Here is a 19027-nt window from a genome sequence, read left to right as displayed (position 1 = left end):
TTCCCGTTTTATTATGGTGTATCCATATAAATGGCCCACCCTGTAGAATGGGAGGGAGAGTCTTCTTCTTTTCAGCCCCTCTTCTGTAGATTGATCTTCCAGTTTGGACTGAGAAGACAGACACTATCTCTACTTTTAAGATTAGGCTTAAAACTATCCTTTTTGCTAAAGCAATTAGGTAGGGCTGGATCAGGTGACCCTGAATCCTCCCTTAGTTATGATTGCAATAGGTCTAGGCTGCTGAAGGATTTCCATGATGCACTGAGTGTCTCTTCTCTACTCATTTTTTCACCCATTATGCATTTATATATATGTGTTATATATATATATGTATTTTTTGGAGTTTTCTCTGTATTATTGTAGGGGCTTTACCTTACAACATAAAGCACCTTGAGTTGATTGTTGTTGTACTTTGAGGCTATATAAATAAAATAGAACTGAATTAAATTAAATTACTTTCTGTGTGCTGTGCAGGGTCCAAAAACTAACTTCAAAGAATCGGTGCAATGGTATTAAATAAGTAACTACAGTGATGTGGCCGCTCTACATTAAGAGACTTTTGTACAGGCAAGTCTGTTTGAAATGCAGAAAATTCATTAACAGCGCCACCAAGTGGAAGAACAGTGAAAAGCAGCCAAGCAGCAGTTTCCAGTTAGTTTCTGTTTATTTCATAACTCTTCTGCATATATTATCAACAGTTTAACAAACAGGATTCTTTTAGTTAAAAACACGATGTAACATTGATGGGTGGAGGTCTAACATGTGAAACACTTAAACCACTTCTACACACAGAAACTTTTGGCTTATTCAGACCAGTTTGGCAGCGCTGTTTTTGGGAGAGGTGTCAGTAAAGGTTCTCGATGGAGGGCAGCAGCTTCACACTCACACAGACGGAAACTAATTCCACTACTGCCAGTACAACACAACATCCCCAGGTTTGTACGACTGCTGGGCTAATGCAGTCAAAGTCATGCACTAAGAAAACTTTGCAGGTTTCCAACAAAAAGTCACTTTTTCAGACGTGTTGGAAAATGTCCAAAATGCTGCAAAATGTGCGAGCCACGAGCATCAGTTTGTGCCTCTGAGGGGTTTTATCACAAGTGCAGATAAAAAGCTTGCCATTCAAATTAAAAAAAAAAAAAAAAGATTCCTATAAATGTCTTTATGCTACCTCTAACTTAAACAAAAAGCAGATGAAACCATAAAGTTATTGTTACAAAACATCACCCAAACTGAAAGCTTTATGCAGGAAAATCTTTAAATTTAGTTTAGTTTAAGATTGATTCATGATTTTACAGACACTGGCATTTTCAGGTTAATGGGAAGTGGTGTGAAATATATGTTTCAGGTGGCTTTGATTTGATTGTAATTTTTTAATCTCTGCATGGAACACATTAAAAAAGATACTCAAAGAAAGCAGCTGAGATAAGTTGTTTAACCAAATGTTGCATTTTGCATATAAAACCGTGAATAAAAAGCATGATTATTTAATTTTCACAAAAATCGACAGTGGGCCTTATAATTCGGTGCACCATATGTATGAATTCTGGTTGTGCTTACTGGCCTTGAACTGATTTTATGTGGTGCGCGGTGCTCAAAAATTGGTCAAAAAAATGTTTTACTACGACTTTGGTCAGCTACGAAGCCGCACCAGAGCATTACGGCTACTGTAGTCAGGAGCCTTGCAGAGTAATCTGGGTCCAAAACTCCATCTGCTTCAGGTCCCAAAGTCAAACGAGCACTGCGGCATCACTGAGATTTTAAAAAAACTGTCTAAATTCTCTCATCTTTAATAAAATGATCAGCATTGCTGCTTTACCAGGCGTAACAATTAAGGCATCCATGATGACAGAATTTATTAAATTTAATGGAGTTAGAAGTTAGCAGGAAGTTAGCTCGCTAGTTTCCATCTAAACATGATATAGCATGTTCTGACTGAGAGATTTCTGAAACAAATTAAAACATACAGCTCTGCTATCACTTCCAACATAAATGAAGACAGAAAAGTAAACAGCAGTGACTTTTGTAGGGTTACTGAAGTTGGGCTAGCTGATATATATAATGATGTGCTACGTGATCGCTAGCAACACAGTTATGTTATCATAACATAAAATCAGTGAAGCTGGAGGATGAACGCAAACTTTTTTCCACTCAATAAAAGTTAACGTGAGGGTTCCTGATGATTTCGACAAATGCAATCGCATGGCAGGATGCTGTAAACGGACCAAAGTTCAGTCAGGAGAACAACTGAGATAATCCATCCACAATATGAGGTTAGTCATTAATATACTGCAACAACATGGGAATAGAGCAGCTGCAAAAGGATTCAGCATTAATGAATCAATGGTACGGAAGTTGAGGAAGCAAGAAGAATGAGTTGCATAAAGTTTGACTTATCTGACTGTTTTGTTTCGCTTAATGCGCCTTATAATCCAGTGCGCCTTATGGTCCGAAAAATACAGTAATAATTTTAGGAGCTAAAATAGTTTGAATTACTGTGAATAAAAGATTGATGCAGCTTCATCTCTGGAAATCAGATCTCCCGGAGAAAAATCTCTGTGGTCCTAATAAAACACCATTATCAGATCCTAAATGGAAATAATGATGATTACTGAAGGTAACGATTACTTATGATGTCAGCATAAAGTGAAATTTACAAAACTGGAGCAGGTATGTGCAAAAGTTACTGATAGGTGCCTATCAGTCCTCACGTGTACACCATCTGATTAAACCTATAGAGGACTGTCTGCACCACCTCTATTCGTCAACGCCTGTTTGGTAAATTAAAGCAGGAATATCATGTGACACAAGTAAGATTGTTCAGTTCGGCAGTCAGAGAATAAAAATTCCTTGAGAGGCACAAACTGAATCAAACCGAATAAGATAAATCGCTAACTGATTCTAATAATGAGCAGTGTGTGTTTGTGTGTGAAAGAGGTATAAGGAGAGCTAATGCAGGATGCTTGTAGGACTTTAGGGTAAGGTTGGACATCTCCGACATCTCCGATCTACACAGTACAGGGTTAGCAGCTTCAAGGGTTGATGGAGCACAGTTCACAGCTACAGAGAGCAGGGCAGAGACAATAAAACAGGAAGTACTGTAAAATCTCAAACAGGCCTGTTTTTCTCATGGTTTCTTCATCCTAGTTCACTCATGGTTATTGTTTATTTGTAAAAACTAAGGAATTCCTCTAGTGTTTCACAATAAAAGCAGACACATGTACCCAGATTTTGTGTCCTAGCTCATCTGAGTCAATAATTTCAAAAGTACCAAAATGTTAAAGATGGCTTTCACTTCCAGCCTTGGAGGCAACTTGTTTACAACAGAAAATCAAATTTACAGCTTCAACTCATCTTAATTTTCTAGCATTTGGACATAAAAATCAGAAAAGAAATAACAGCTTGGTCCAAATTAGTGTCCAAGTTACAGACAGGGCCACATTTAGCCCAGAGATCTGACTCCTCCAACTAAGAGATCCAAACCCACAACCTGGTGTCATAGCCTGGACTGTACCACCAGCTATGATTCCCATCTTTTATATACAATATGAAGATGTTTCTGAGTAATTTCAGGCTTTTATCTTCAATAGAAGATTAATAACCATCATCTTTCAAGAAATGATATTTTTATCCACTGGTGACGGGTTTCACTGGTACATGAAGTTATCTGCTGCATTGTCAGGCTATAGTTTTCCTATATATTTTTACTTTTTTCCACTTTCCACTTCTAAACATATTTATTATTCCACATTGTCCTTCTTAAATATTTGAAAGTCTACACCTTATTTTACCTTTAATTGAACCTGCCTGAGTATAATGTTCAATCTCAAGACTGCTTTTTTCAAATGGAAATATTCTAGATTTCTACTGAAGTGTCAGCTTCAAATATTTAGTTCAAATGGGTTCCCTGAGAGCCAGATCCAGCACACCTAAATACGGCTCAATGGATAACTTTACAGAGTGCAAAAACATGTGAAGAACAGTGGTGTAAGTTTGGGACTTTTCATTGCACCAGTATGCAGCATGTTGCAAGTTGTCAAAAATGACCAATAATCATCATTACTGATCCTCCTCAGTGGTGCAGCCTTCTAAGTGACAAAGACATCACTCATGGCCCGCCACTGTAAGCCAAACTAAGGTGGTTAAACATAAGAACCTGCTGATGAGTTTCTTTGATTCATCACAGCAGTATTTTTCTGTGAAGACATTTTACCAGTTTTATGTGGAAACACAGAGACACATTCCTTCTATTAAACATCTGAGGCGGTTCCTCAGTTTTATAAATGGATGCTTTATTAAATGTGAATATTTTCAGTATGTATTTAAACTTCTTCACACTAAAATAAAGAAACCTTCTGGGTCTTAAAAATGAAGACTGCGAGGAAGAACCTCAAACAAAGACGCCCTGTTGTACAGAAATCTGTTGAAACCAGCCCTTTAGCTCCTGTCACCTCTAGCCCGGTAAACATCTGCTCTCTGGTCAAGCATGAGCACGCTCAGCTGGAGGCTTCATATCAGGATTTCATATCTATCTTTTAGATGCAAACTATAAACCACTGTACAGCACATTTGTAAGGATTGATATACAACAAGCTAATAGAATCTTAGAGTTTATAAACCATATATCACATCTCTGCAGTATCTTCTTTCCAAAAGTGCTGAGTGAAAATCTGTGCTCATATTTTGATTATTCTCTCAGTGGTTGTTGTGGTGGTTGGCCAATGTTAGCTGACCTGTTCTGCCTGTGGAATGACTTATGGATCAAATCAAAGTTAAAGTGAGAAGAGGCACAAGTTCTTATTGTTATATGGGACAGAACACCTTTAAATCCAGTAACTGGAGATGGTGTTATAGATGATGTTTAAAATTGGATTTATTAAAGCTTTCCCAGTTAAGTTTCAAGTTTTCTGGCTCGTAGTCTTTACAGACAGAGCTTATTTTCTGTAAAACATTTAGTTATCTTTGAATCTTAGCTTATATAGTAGCATTGGCTGAGAACTAAGGGAGACATAACTTTTGCCACTGTGGCCCCCAGACTCTGGAACTCTCCACCTTTGACCTTGAGATCTGTGGACACTGTAGTCTCTGTAGTCTCTTTAAAAAAACAACTAAAAACTAATCTTTGTGTTTGGTTAACTTTTTTTTGGTCTTTTTTGTTGTAAATGCTCTGGCATTTCTTTATGAAGCACTTTGTGATCTCTGTCTTGAAAGGTGCTATATAAATAAAATTTTACTTACTTAATTTTGAGGTTTTGGTTTTCAAAGATGGCTTTAAATGGTTCGTCTCACAAAATATAAGTCTAACTTCAACAAAGCATCTTAAAAAGAAACTATTTATATAAGTTGAGTTGTTGTTATACTCAACAAGTCACCTCAGTTATCACTGTTATCAGACAGAAGTGATCTTCACTAACACATTGACTCGTGTCTGACTTCTTTCACAAAGTTTTTCAGCCTCTTCCAGACAAAATAGATGTGGATGCTTCTCACCCGGCATTGACAGCTGAGGTAAACAGTGGACTGACAAAGATAGGGAAAAAAAATCTAGGGCTGATCTGGTCTGGAGTGACTTTGCTTTCTGGGTACACTCACTACAGATGAACAGCAACTAAAGCTTTGAGGTGTCTCAGGGATAAAAACATAAAATATTTAAGTGAAACATTTTTTTTAATTTTCTGATTTATTGCTAAGTGTTAATATTATTCAAACATGTTAAAAATAGTTTGGATATTATTTTATTATATAATATATTAGTTACAGTGTTTTAACTACAGCCATTATGTGATGTTTTAGATATCTCTTGGCTGATTAAAATTTGTTTGTCCTACAGTGGCCACTGTCGCTAGGTATGTACTTGAATTGCGAGACACAAAAAAACAGAACTCAGATGACTGCAGTCTGCAATCTGCTGACATCTGGTGGTGATATTTTACACTCTGGAACTTTAATGTTACAGAAAGCCTTTTTAAAATAAAATTAAATAGGTCAGAAAATGAAGATTTGCTTGATAAAATATTGAACTGGATGTCAATTTGTGCTGCCCTGTCACAGCTTCTGGCGATGGTCATTTACACACAAAGTGTTGTTTTGGTGTGTGTGCTGTTATGTGATATATCTGACAAAATGACATTTTAGAATCCTTTAGGATGCCAGTTTAATACAACATCAACATTTCAGTCTCCAAAAAGCAGCAGGACCCTTGTTTTCCCGTTGTTCTGCAAATTCACTTGAAATCCAGAGATATTTCAGATTTATCACATTTATAAAGCATCCAAAGGAGACGAACACACTTAACTAAGATGTTTAGGGTGTGGACGGACAGTTTTATAGGAATTACCAGCTCCAATCCTTTGCTTAGATGACTTGGCTGCCCTGTAGAGGTACTACGTGAGGACTCATTTACGTAATTTTAAAAATAAATATACAATAGTAAATAATAAATATATAATCGATAAGCTGTCATGTAACCCTTGAAAACTGTAATTGCTGGTAAAGTTATTTTATTTTTTCATTTTTTATAAAGCTCATAGAAAAATTACAGTTTGAATGGGTGGTTTTGTTGAGTATGCTTCCAAATAAAGGGTTATTCTAGAAAAACCATTTGTATTTTAGACACTTAACTAATTGACTCCACATTTTTTAAACCACTAGATCCCTGTTTCATGGATTTGTTGTCCAGCCATTATTCTGTGACATATTTGAAAGTTTACAGTACTTTATGTCCAATTTGTGAAGAAGACACTCATTCATGTCTCTCTCTACAGGCACACATAATCATGCCACTTAAAGTTGCTTGACTGATATGTAGGAGGAAGTACAAAATAACAGCAAGAAAAACAGGCCACACAAAGGTAGAGAGTACTAAATACTTCGGATTCAAGGCCCTGAAAAAAACAGGAAACAAACAGCTAAGATGAGCTGACACGTGAGAATGTGAGACCCTGAATGCATCTTGCTGTTAGGGACACTGGTCGTTTGAAATGCTTCGTCCATTGTTATCTGAGATAGGCTATGGCTTTGGCCCTGGTCACAGCAGGAAGGGGAGGATTTAAGGAAAACTAAACACCCTTTTTACCAACAAGTGAAGATCCCGTCTTTGTTAAAATTTGTTTTTTGTTTGTATCCCCTCATCTCTCTTACGCCGTTTTAGAAAAATAGAAATCAGGAAAACATCATTACAAAAATAAACCAAAAAGTTCATCCAAAGTCTACATCCACATAACAGCTTCACGTAAATATCGATGATATTGCACAGCAAGGGATTTCTTCTGATATGAAGTAAATCACTGACACAGTTGGTTGATTAAAAAAAGAACACAGTGGGATGTTAAAATGATTGAAACGTTGCATGTCAGGTTTTATTGTTTTTTTTTTCTTCAGAGAGACAGCAGCAGGATCCCGGGCCCTCCTTCATCAGGCAGATATGTCCTCTGAGTCCTGCTTGAAAAAAGAAAAAAAGTAAAAAACAAAAAACAAAAGAAAGCTTCAGAAGTATCACTGGTGAGTTTTGGTTGAAGGCACAGAGTTCTAAAAAGGGTGGATGATGCTGATTTTCAAAGCACAGCAGCAGGTTTTTAGTTGTTGGCGTTTCCTGATGGAGGGGATTCCTGTGGTCGGATCGACTCTCCTGATGGTTGGAGGGCAGGGCTTAAACTCTCTGTGGAGACATAAACAAGAATATGGGATGTGTTAGTGTGGGGAGAATAGAAAAACTAGAAAATATCCACAAAGCATATTCCACTAAAGAACTTTGATGCCAAAATAAACACTCTGCTGTGTCTCAGTCAGCAGACACATTCGGGCCTAATCCAGGCTGCTTATGGCACTGTTGGCCAAGTTATAGCAAATGAGCCAGATGTGACACAACAAACATGATATCTGGCTGATATAAAGAGGTTGTGTGCCTGAGTTGATGCAGCTAAATCCACCCATCAATGAGGCCAAATGTTGTGCAAAATCAGCTGTTGATACCAGGCCACATCTGGGCCAAACAGGTGGTACTTACTTAGGATGCTGCTGTGGCAACTACAGAGAAAAAAAGCTAATCCTCCTGGATGCATTCAGAGTTGAAGTGCTTGTTTCTATGGGTGTTTTGACACATACATTTTGGGCATCATGTGACCCAAAGAAACCTGCACATTTGGGCCAAACATTCAGTGCTAATCAGGACGATCGGAGAAAGGCAGCCGTCATTACTGGACCTGAAAAACTCCAATATAAACCAGATGATTGTACTTCTCATAGATCAAAAGAAAAGCTGTAGTTCTTCCAATGACCAGGCAATATGTAGGTTTAGGTGAGATTTTTGGGAGGGTGGGGTCGGGGTCTTTGTATAACTGCAAAATTTGTTTTATTAGCTGTAGCAAACTGAGCTGAGTCGACACAACTGTCAAATTTAAAGGATCAAATTTATCATTTTGCCACCACTGTCCCCTCACAGGAAGAAGGTTGCTGGTTCAAACCCCAGCTGGGTTCATTCTTTGACTTTGCTTGTTTTCCCTGTAGCTTAGTGGGTCATCTCCAGGTCCACAGTCCAAAGACCTGCATGTTGGGTTAATTGGGGATAATAAATTGGCTGCAGATGTGGATATTAGAGATGGACCAATCCGATATTACGTATCGGTATTGGTCCGATACTGACCTAAATTACTGGATCGGATATCGGAGAGAAATAAAAAATGCAATCGATCCATTAAATATCAAAAAAGCACCTCACAAAACTTGGCGTAACTCAGCTCATAACCGTAGCACATCGGAGCAGTGTGCTCAGGTGATAGAGCAGCTGTGTGTATTTGTAGCTTCGCTACCAAACCAACATTTCATCTCCGAGAAAGTTATCCCAGAGAGAAGTAAAGCAAGTGTGTAAGTTCATCTCTGAATGTTTGTAAAGCATTCCCGCGTTAAGCTTAACAACCGATATATGGAGCGACTGCCCCTCTCTCTCTCTCTCTCTCTCTCTTGCTGCTACTTCAATCGTGAAACTGCTTAATGATCAGCTGATCGGCTTTTCTGTCGCGAGACCGTCTCTCTTCTTTGTTTTTGGCCCACTTTGCACCAGAAAGAGGAAACCAGCGGCTGAACAACAGCAGCACGTTTAACCTTGATAAGCTGTTGTTAGAATTGATTTAATTTTACTTTCTACTCCAGGATCCTTTTCTACGTAGCTGACGGCTGGTAACTGTGCAGGGGCGGATCTAGCAAAGTTTTGCCAGGGGGGCCGATAGGGCATTAACAGGGAAAAGGGGGCACAGAGACATACTTTTCTTTCTTATTCTCATTTAAAATATCTAGCTTTTAATTATTTAATAATTATCTGAATCTTACACCCAAAGTTTTAATCTGATGTAAAATGTATAGAAGTCCATTACTGTATATAGTAACTGTTAATTCTAATATACCCTAGTAAGCTATAGTACTTTTTCCTTTGGGAAGATACCATCTGTGAATTCTGCAATTCTGTTGAAGAAAGATGTTGAATCTATTTAATTATTCTTGAAAAATAATTTATTTCTGTGCATTTTTTGATTACATCGATTAAGCATCATGAGGTGGGGGGTGGTTCCCTATTTTCTTTTGCTGGGAGTTTGCAACCCTATTAGTTAGGTTGCTTAATATTTCTGCTAAGTACTCTTTAAAATACCAGAATAGGGAGGATGTAGTAGGTTTAAGTTTATTAGACTGATCAGTGTTGCTGAACTATGAAATATTTTGGGTGCAGTGTGTTTTTTTTACATACAGGTATAACAGAATAGCTTTAGTGTTGTTGTTTATTTAAACTTGAGTATTAACTTATACAAAAAGCAGCAAGATATTAAAAAAACTGTTTTATTGATTAAAAAACACACTATATCGGATTCATATAGGTATCGGCAGATATCCAAATTTATGATATCGGTATCGGTATCGGACATAAAAAAGTGGTATCGTGCCATCTCTAGTGGATATGTTATCCTGTACCTTAATGCAGGATTTAGCATCACAATAACTGATCCTGCAGACCCAACCTGCTCCAGAGCAGGCTATTCTTCAGATCAGAGACCAACAGGCAGGAAATCACTGACCAATCAGATTCCTGCACAATGAGGTCACCATCCCTGAAGATTCCTGAGAGCTCAGAATGCAGACAGTCAGAGGGTCTGAAGGTTTTTTACTGGGGTTTAAAGACTTTGTCAGAACAGCTTCAGTTAGAAATTTAGATCCTGAGAGAAATTTCATTCCTGATTTTTCGTTTTGGCCACAAACAATATTTACTATTCTACAAGAATCAACTTCTGATCTATCACAGCATCTGCTTGTATTTGGACTCTATATCACATTTGCACACAGTCTGCTTGTCTTTATCTTTACTCTCAGACTGTGGTAACTGGCACCTTCCTTCTTGCTTCAAATAAACTTTATTAATACAGCAGCTCTTTCAGATTCAGGGCTTTTACTGTTTTCACATTCACACACACACACATAGATGAATACACACTGGTTAGTTTTATCACATTGATAACCCCCTGCATGTGATTTCAGATTAGCAGTTAGTTTAAGTGAATCCAGATAAGGAAAAGAGATCCTGGGTATTTTGAACCTGCTTCATGGTCAGCGTTGGGGAGTTACGGAATATATGTACCAGTGTTATATATGTTTAAAATTCAAAATAATAATAATAATAATAATAATAATAATAATAATGGATTGGATTTATATAGCGCTTTTCAAGGCACCCAAAGCGCTTTACAATGCCACTATTCATTCACTCTCACATTCACACACTGGTGGAGGAAAGCTACGGTTGTAGCCACAGCTGCCCTGGGGCAGACTGACAGAAGCGAGGCTGCCATATCGTGCCATCGGCCCCTCTGGGGGTATTCCATTACAGTTACCGCCTAAATGTGCATGATTATTTGCAGGTAGCAGGTACTTAATGCTATCCATCAAGTCTAACAGTCTGCAATCTATGAACTAACTTCAGCTAATGCCAGCTAACAATGTTAGCTTGGTGACGAGCTAGTTTCCTCTTTGTGTTGTATCTTCTGTGTGTCCTTGATTGTGCATGAATGTTTAAACCGGGAGGGAGAAATGGAACTTTGTCAGATTTTTTACTCCACAGATTATAGGGTGAGGGTTTGTGTGGATAGGAAAGAAGCTGAGAGTAAGAGGGCTTCTGCAGGGTGGTCGACAGCTCAGGGTCTGCATGTGCCTCCACCCCCACCTTACACCATCTTCCTCGAAGTTAATCCACCAGCGGTGGCAGCAGATGGTGCTGCGAGCGTCCACAGCTGTACCCTCAGCAGCTCCTGTAGTTATGATTGCACGTCTGAGGCATTAAGTTGGATCAGTGTAATCCACTGCAGCATATGCAGCAGCCAAATACAGCAGGCAGGAAAACCTTCCTCCTACACTTTCCCTCAACAAATGCTCTCCAAGAGGGTCACGAGGTGTTACCACGACTGACAACACCCCCCCCCCCCCCCCCCCCCACACCCAGCTGCCACATAAACACATCAGTCCTGAACTCGAAGCGTGTGAAGTCTTCACTACGAATACACTCTGAAAGGAAACTGCAGGTTTAAATAAAAGGCTAAACTGAGATTTGAAAGGAGAGTTTAATCTCATCCCACTAACCTCACACTCACAGAGCTGAGACGCCACAGCACAGTGTGAATCCCACCAAAGCAGACGGCCTTTCAACCACATAGGCTCTGAGACCACTGTCCTTTGCAGACATGTGTTACATAACAATAACAACATTCTGCCATTCAGAGTGAACGCTTCTCATAGCTTCATCCTTAGTTTCTTTAAAATACCAGTAATCCTCGGGATCTCAGCTCTGAATATGCAGGAAGAGGATTCAGTGAAAAGTTAGAGGGTTGAGACAAAGTTTAAAGTGGTCTAAGGAGCTTGGAAAGAAAAGTGTCTGGACTTCTTTAAGTTGCTTGAAGACGTTTCGCCTCTCATCCGAGAAGCTTCTTCAGTTCTAGGGTCAAATGGTGGAGAGTCCCAGATTAAAGCTCTGTGGGAGTAACCCACCAAGAGGGACAATGGACCCCCTAATGATCCTCTACCTAATCACATGAGCCAAGGTGTGAAGACGGGTGTAGGTCACAATCAACCAAGTTTTCGGGTGCACTCATTGTGAAACCTATCCGCCCCCTATCATGTGATTTCCTGAGGTCAGATGGCCCAGGATGTGAGTGGGCATTAAGGCGTCTGGGAAGGGATCTCAAAACTGGATTATAGATGGCAGACAGTTGGTGTCGTAAACCACGGACTCTGTTCAAAGATGGTTGCATTTATGTCCACTATGAGCGACCATCTTTGATTCACAGTTTAAAATAATCCTTTATATGATTGCCAAAAAGTTGATTCTGTTCATTTGGACGTAGCATTTTCAGTGGGAGAAACTGACTGCAGGTTTCCAACCTTATAAACAGCACATTTGCAAAATGACTGAAACTAGCACCACTGACTAACAATAGGCTGAGGTCAGTTTCATGATTATTAATATGCAAATTGTCATGACGATTGATTGACAACCACTGATCAAAGACCATCAAAGGCCTCTTTAAGCAATGCAGAGCCCTTAGCATCCAACATGAGCATAAAGGAGAGGAAGGCACTCACATCACTTAGTAATGACAACATTATCACCTTTCTGCCACACAAGGGTAGGTGCACAGTTTTGCTAAACCAGAAAGACTATCATGAGAAATACTTATGAGCCCCTGAAATGAGACCCAGGAAGTAGTTACAGGAAGAGAGTGGTTGTCTGAAGCAGTTAGAACAAGACAAAGCTATTGACTGGACCACATACCACAGGCTATGTCCAGGGGAAGCTATACCAAGTCTGTATGGTTTACCAAAGATACATAATCAGGATGTACCTTTAAGACCAGTTGTCTGTATGATCAACTCGGTCACCTATAAAGTCTCAAAGTTTCTGGCTTTGATCCTCAACTCGTTGGTAGGCAGCTGTGAACACCAAGTCCAGAACACCTTGGATTTTGTTGACAAGGTAAGAGATGTCATTATGGAGGGAGATGAAACAATGGTCTTGTACAATGTTACATCTCTCTTCACTTGTGTTCCAGTCACTGTAGCAGTGTCAGTAGTCCGTAAGAGATTGCAGGATGATCCCAACCTCAGTAACAGGACCACCACTACTAAGTCATTGTTTCAGGTATGCAGATGACATCTGGGTGAAAATCAAATCTCAGGTTGTACCACAATTTATTGATGACATTAACTTGGTGGACCGACATATTGAGTTCACCATGCAGGATATGAAAAGTAGCAGGTTAGCCTTCTTAGACTGTGAAATGTCAATCAGTAATGGGGTAAAGTTAAAGGTTTATTGTTACCGTAAACCTACGCATACGGATCAGTATTTAAGGTTTGAGTCTCATTATCCACTGGGGTACAAACTGGGTGTCATCAGGATGCTACAACACAGGGCAAACACCATCCCCACAGACACAGCTGCCAGGGAATAAGAAAAACATCATATCAAGAAGGCCCTGAGTAAATGTGCTTACCCTAGCTGGACATTTGTCAAAGCTGGGAAGGCACCTAAAGAAAGCTCCAGGCATTATTAATATCTGCCCTTCATGACATCAAAAAGTAGCCTGCAACTGAGCGTTTAGCTCACATGAACAAGTGTTTTAAAACCTCTGACTGAAACTGTGCCAACAATTTAATCCTGTATTTAATATTGACTAACGGAGCAATTTATGCACACTAACACGAAGACAGGAGGCCAAGCTGAAGATGTTCAGAGTGAGGAGTGAGCAGGATGGACAGGATTAGAAATGAGTCCATCAGAGGGACAGCTTAAAGGTACAATTGTTGTCTTTAGATTTAGCCACAAACCATCTTGTTTGTAATAATCCCATAAAAACTGTTCCAGAAAAGGGTTAAATGATTGATAAAAACCAGAATATTTCTGAATCAGCAGCTGTTTTATTCACAATGAAATAAACAATAATACAATAATTTTAAAATGTTGTGAAAAATTTGAAAACATGGTGAAAAGGCTTTTCATCTGGGCTTTGTTGGTGCTCTGGTCGATCTCACTATTCTCCACTAGGAGGAGCTGGAGGATTTGCTTCTCTCCTGTTAGGAGGAGTGTGGGTTGTGTTTTTCTTTGGTTGGTTTTTGGTGTCAGGGCACCCAGCCTGTCCTGTTTTGTTGATGCTTTGCTTTGAAATTCAGTGAAATGATCATGGATTGGTTCGAGTCGGTTAAGGCTCTGCTGTTTCTGAGGATTTATGTCTGGAAAGGTTTAAAATGAAATGAAGGAAATGATTTGATACCACTTCCCTCCCCATCTCACACAGGCTCAACTCTACACGTGAAATTTTATATTAAGATGAGAACAATGACATTTGGGCGCTCGCTCTTAACGCTCCAGCAGCTTCATTGCCTTCTGGACTATTTAAAGCTGGGATGTGTTGTTTCATTTGTGTGTGTGTATTTGTGTATTCATGAGTCCTGTATGTCTGGCGTTACTCAGTAGGAGTAATGCACAGAGAGAAGAGGCTGGAGTTGTGAAACATCCTGCTAACCTGGAGGGCTTCTTCATCCACCACTAATTTGAAGTTATCCATGGTTGCCATAGTTACCGCATCTCACAGTGAAAAAGCTGAGCTAAGAGACTAAAAACGCCTGAAAAAAAATCTGACAGGCACATGTACGGAGGCCCAGGAATGACAAATTTCTCTGTAGGTTATTAAACATAAAAATACCTATTTAATTAGTAGATGTACAAACTATGGATTTTATATTAGCAGGACTGCAAAATCTATTTTATATGAATATATTTGAATGAAAGTACAGTTAAATACACAGTAAAGGTAGTCAAACAGCTGAAGCTAGCAATATGTTGCTTCTATTTTTGTTTTTCCCATATTACCTTATCACATAACCCTTTTATTTTTTTATTTTTTTTCTTAGAGTTGTTTGTTGTGGTCAATTTATGTATTTATTTGGTCCTGTATTTATATTAGAGAAGGACCGATCCGATATTACGTATTGGTATCGGTCCGATACTGACCTAAATTACTGTATCGGATATCGGAGAGAAATAAAAAATGTAATCTGATCCATTAAATATAACAAAAGCACCTCACAAAACTTGCGACATGGCGTAACTCAGCTCATAACCTTAGCACGTCAGAGCAGTATGCGTCATGTGATAGAGCGGCTGTGGCGTGCAAGACCTGTCGGCGGTCTGGTTGAGCATTTGGAGCCTCGTTACCAAACCGGCATTTCATCTCCAAGAAAGTTATCCCAGAGAGAAGTAAAGCAAGTGTCCTTTACAAACATCTCAGAATGTTTGTAAAGCATTCCCACGTTAAGCTTAACAACCAATATATGGAGCGACGGCCTCTTCTCTCCCCCTCTCCTGTTGCTACTTCAATCATGAAACTGATCAATGATTGGCTGATCGGCTTTTCTGTCCCGACTCCCGTCTCTCTTGTTTGTTTTTGGCCCACTTTGCACCAGAAAGAGGAAACCAGCAGCTAAACAACAGCAGCATGTTTAAGCTTGATAAGCTGTTGTTAGAATTGATTTAATATTACTTTCTACACCAGGATCCTTTTGTACATAGCTGACGGCTGGTAACTGTGCAGGGGCGGGTCTAGCAAAGTTTTGCCAGGGGGGCAGGTAGGGCATTAACAGGGAAAAGGGGGCACAAAGAAATACTTTTCTTTCTTATTCTTATTTAAATTGTCTAGCTTTTAATAAATAATTATCTGAATCTTACACCCAAAGTTTTAATCCGATGTAAAATGTATAGAAGTCCATTACTGTATATAGTAACTATTAAGTCTAATATACCCTAGTGAGATATAGTACTTTTTCCTTTGGGAAGGTACCATCTGTGCAGTCTGCAATTCTGTTGAAAAAAGATATTGAATCTATTCAAATATTGTAGAAAAAAAATTCATTTCTGTGCATTTTTTTTTTTTACACGTGCATTAAATTAAAGTTGATTATGTCATCACAAGGTGGAGGGTGAGGGGTGGTTCCCTGTTTTTTTTCGCTGGGAGTTGGCAACCCTATTAGTTAGGTTGTTTAGTATTTCTGCTAAGTACTCTTTAAAATACCAGAACAGGGAGGATGGTGTAGGTTTGAGTAAATTAGATTGATCAGTATTGCTGAACTATGAAATATTTTGGGTGCAGTGTATTTTTTGCCTACAGGTATAACAGAATAGCTTCAGTGTTTTGTTTTTTTAAACTTGAGTATGAAGTTATACAAAATGCAGCAAGATATTTAAAAAACAGTTTTATTGATTAAAAAATACACTATATCGGATTCATGTCGGTATCGGCAGATAGCCAAATTTATGATATCGGTATCGGTATCGGACATAAAAAAGTGGCATCGTGCCATGTCTAATTTATGTTATGACAAAACATTATTTAGTTGTTATATGTATATTTGTTTACTATTACTTTTATAAAACAATTCTTTTAAATTTAATTGATTCACAAATTTTAATTTCTACTTTCAATTGCAACATTTTTTTATTCCTGATAAGTAAACATTTAACTCAAGTAATATGTGATCATATATAACCTTTTTACTTTATCTTAACTCTTTTTTTCTTTTTTGGGAGATTATTTAGTAGCCATTTATTTCATTATTAAAATCATTTAATGTTGTTTTTATGTGTTCGAACTTACAACATAAAAAAAATTATATGCCCTTCATTGAAAAATAAACAGCAAGAAAAAACAAAGAAGTGAATACTTTTATTTCTTAACATTTTTTATTTATTTTAATATATTATTTTATTTCAAAACGTGAGATTTTTATAATTTTGTAATTTTATTTAAGGGTCAAATATCGTTGTTTCTGTGACTTCATACATGCTGCCCTTTAATTATGGTATAACTATTTTGGATTTTATTTGGATTTCAACATCAAACACTTTGTTTTTCAATAATAAAAAAAACATTCAAAAATATATTTTCAAATTTTTTTTTTGAACTTTTAAGCTTTTATTGGAGAACTTAACTGGAAGCATTTTATAATTATTTCATGATTATTTATTTAAAATTCAACAGTAAGCAAATAAATTATAAGTAAGTGAATAAACAGATTCGCTAAACAATGTATTATAAAAAGATGAATTATCTGTAATTCTTCCACTGCTATAACAAAGTAAATTCAAACAAATCTTTCTAAAGATTCATCTATCTTTCGATCAATCTATCATTATCTATGTTGTTCTAAGTTATATTCAATATCAAGATAAATTTATGGTCTTCAAATTAAGCTCACATTTAGAGTTAAAAAACAGGAAAAGCAGTAAAGCTAAAACTAATAACTATATTTATTAAAAACATTAAACAATCATTTAAAAAACATACTTGAAGACCTTAGTTCAGGAAGTGTTTCTGCAACTGTATAGGAATTTATTTCATTTATGTATTAATCACGTTATTGTAATGCCTTGGTGCCACTGGATTTTAACATGTCTGACACTCATACTTAAGACAAATGGTAGGGGGTGTAGTAAGGATGTTGGGGGAAACAGGAACTCCAGAGGACCAGTCTTTTGTCTCTTCGAGGACTCTGGGAAGTAGCAAGGGAGTGTGAACCTTAAGGTGTGAAACAGCTGTGTACTGCCTTTTGTTCCTGAAGAAGGTATTTAACTGAGAGCCATGCTAGGCTCAGTGAGAACTCTGCTGACCGTCTGTCCCGCGGACATGCAGGGGCTCCATCAAGCTTGGTTGTCTGTTGTCTTTGTGTGTTTGGATTAAAGAATGTTAGCTACCGCTCACCGCTTGTCTGCAGGCTTTATTTAAATGGAAAACTTCCACAACACAACCAAAAAGGATCTGCACAGATTTCAGCCTCAGTACAGAGAGAGAGAAATCACACACACACACACACACACACACACACACACACACACACACACACACACACACACACACACACACACACCTCACAGCTCAATGCATAAATTGACTGTATCCAAATGTGTTTTCACACCCAGAGATGGTCTGGCTGCTTGTTGCTTTGGAATCATGGGAAATCTGATAGTGACGGGCAGTCGAGAAGAGGACTGCAGCTGTCACAGTATCCTTACAAAATTTTATCAGCATTGCTTTCAAAAATAAAAACAAGAATCAGGAAGGCAGATAAAGTAGTTTCAACCCAATTGGCTTCAAATCAGTGATAAGCAGCTCCTGATCAAAATATATCCACCTCTGCATTACTTTAATGATCATGCATGACTATGCGTGATCTGATATCTGTATGTTTATGGAGATTTCTAGCTGACTGGACCTGGAGTTATCCCCCCTGAGAAGGATTTTTGACTCCGATTTCACAGGGAGATGATTTTAATCCCATCCGAATGCAATGATAGATGTATTTCTGATGGAGCTCCATCTCTGGGAAAAAAAATCAGGGTAAACTGTTAATCCTATCTTCTTAATATCTCCTATGCCTTTATATCTCTCGGTTGTTTTAGCCTGCAGTCTCCCTCAGATAGTGGGTCAAACTGCAAAGCACCAGAAGACTTCCCTGCAGTCATAGAGATGCTTTCATGGGGTTTATCTCTCATGCTTGTGTATGAACGTGAGTAGAGTTGCTCAGAGCCCCGTCAACAAGTTCAAAAAGTGTACACTACTACTAGCAAGCTAAAGAGCACCACTGCAAAACCTATTCATGGATTCAGTCACAAAAACAAATCAAAATTACTCCAAAAACATAAAACCATCACTTCAAACATGCTTAGCTGCACATATAGCAACAAACACAAGATTAAGATTTGAACTCTTGTTCAAATCCCTAATGATAGAATGCTAACATAATTATAATGACAATAGTCAAAATGAACTGTTTATACTGTGGGTGGACAACAAACTGGACTGGTCATGCAACACAGAGCACCTGTATAAAAAAGCCCAAAGCCGACTGTACTTCCTCAGGAGGCTGAGGTCTTTTAACATCTGCAGGAAGCTCCTGAGGATGTTTTACCAGTCGGTGGTTGCTGGAGTACTTTTCTATGCTGTGG

At 38.3% G+C, this 19027-nt stretch overlaps 1 protein-coding gene across 1 annotated transcript in view; it reads right to left on the bottom strand.

The window, feature by feature from the left end:
• Positions 1-645: 645 nt before the first annotated feature.
• Positions 646-19027, bottom strand: part of LOC146369612 (potassium voltage-gated channel subfamily A member 5) — a 43308-nt gene continuing 24926 nt past the window's right edge. Inside the window, exon 2 of the mRNA XM_084910239.1 lies at positions 646-7657. The gene's annotated coding sequence lies outside the window, so the exon portion shown is untranslated. The remainder of the gene's footprint in view (positions 7658-19027) is intronic.

Source organism: Perissodus microlepis, chromosome 17 (assembly GCF_051167445.1).
Source record: "Perissodus microlepis isolate ML-2025 ecotype Zambia chromosome 17, ASM5116744v1, whole genome shotgun sequence".
Lineage (NCBI taxonomy): Eukaryota > Metazoa > Chordata > Actinopteri > Cichliformes > Cichlidae > Perissodus > Perissodus microlepis.
The sequence above is the reverse complement of the archived record's forward strand: the minus strand, read 5'-3'. Positions and strand labels throughout refer to the sequence as shown.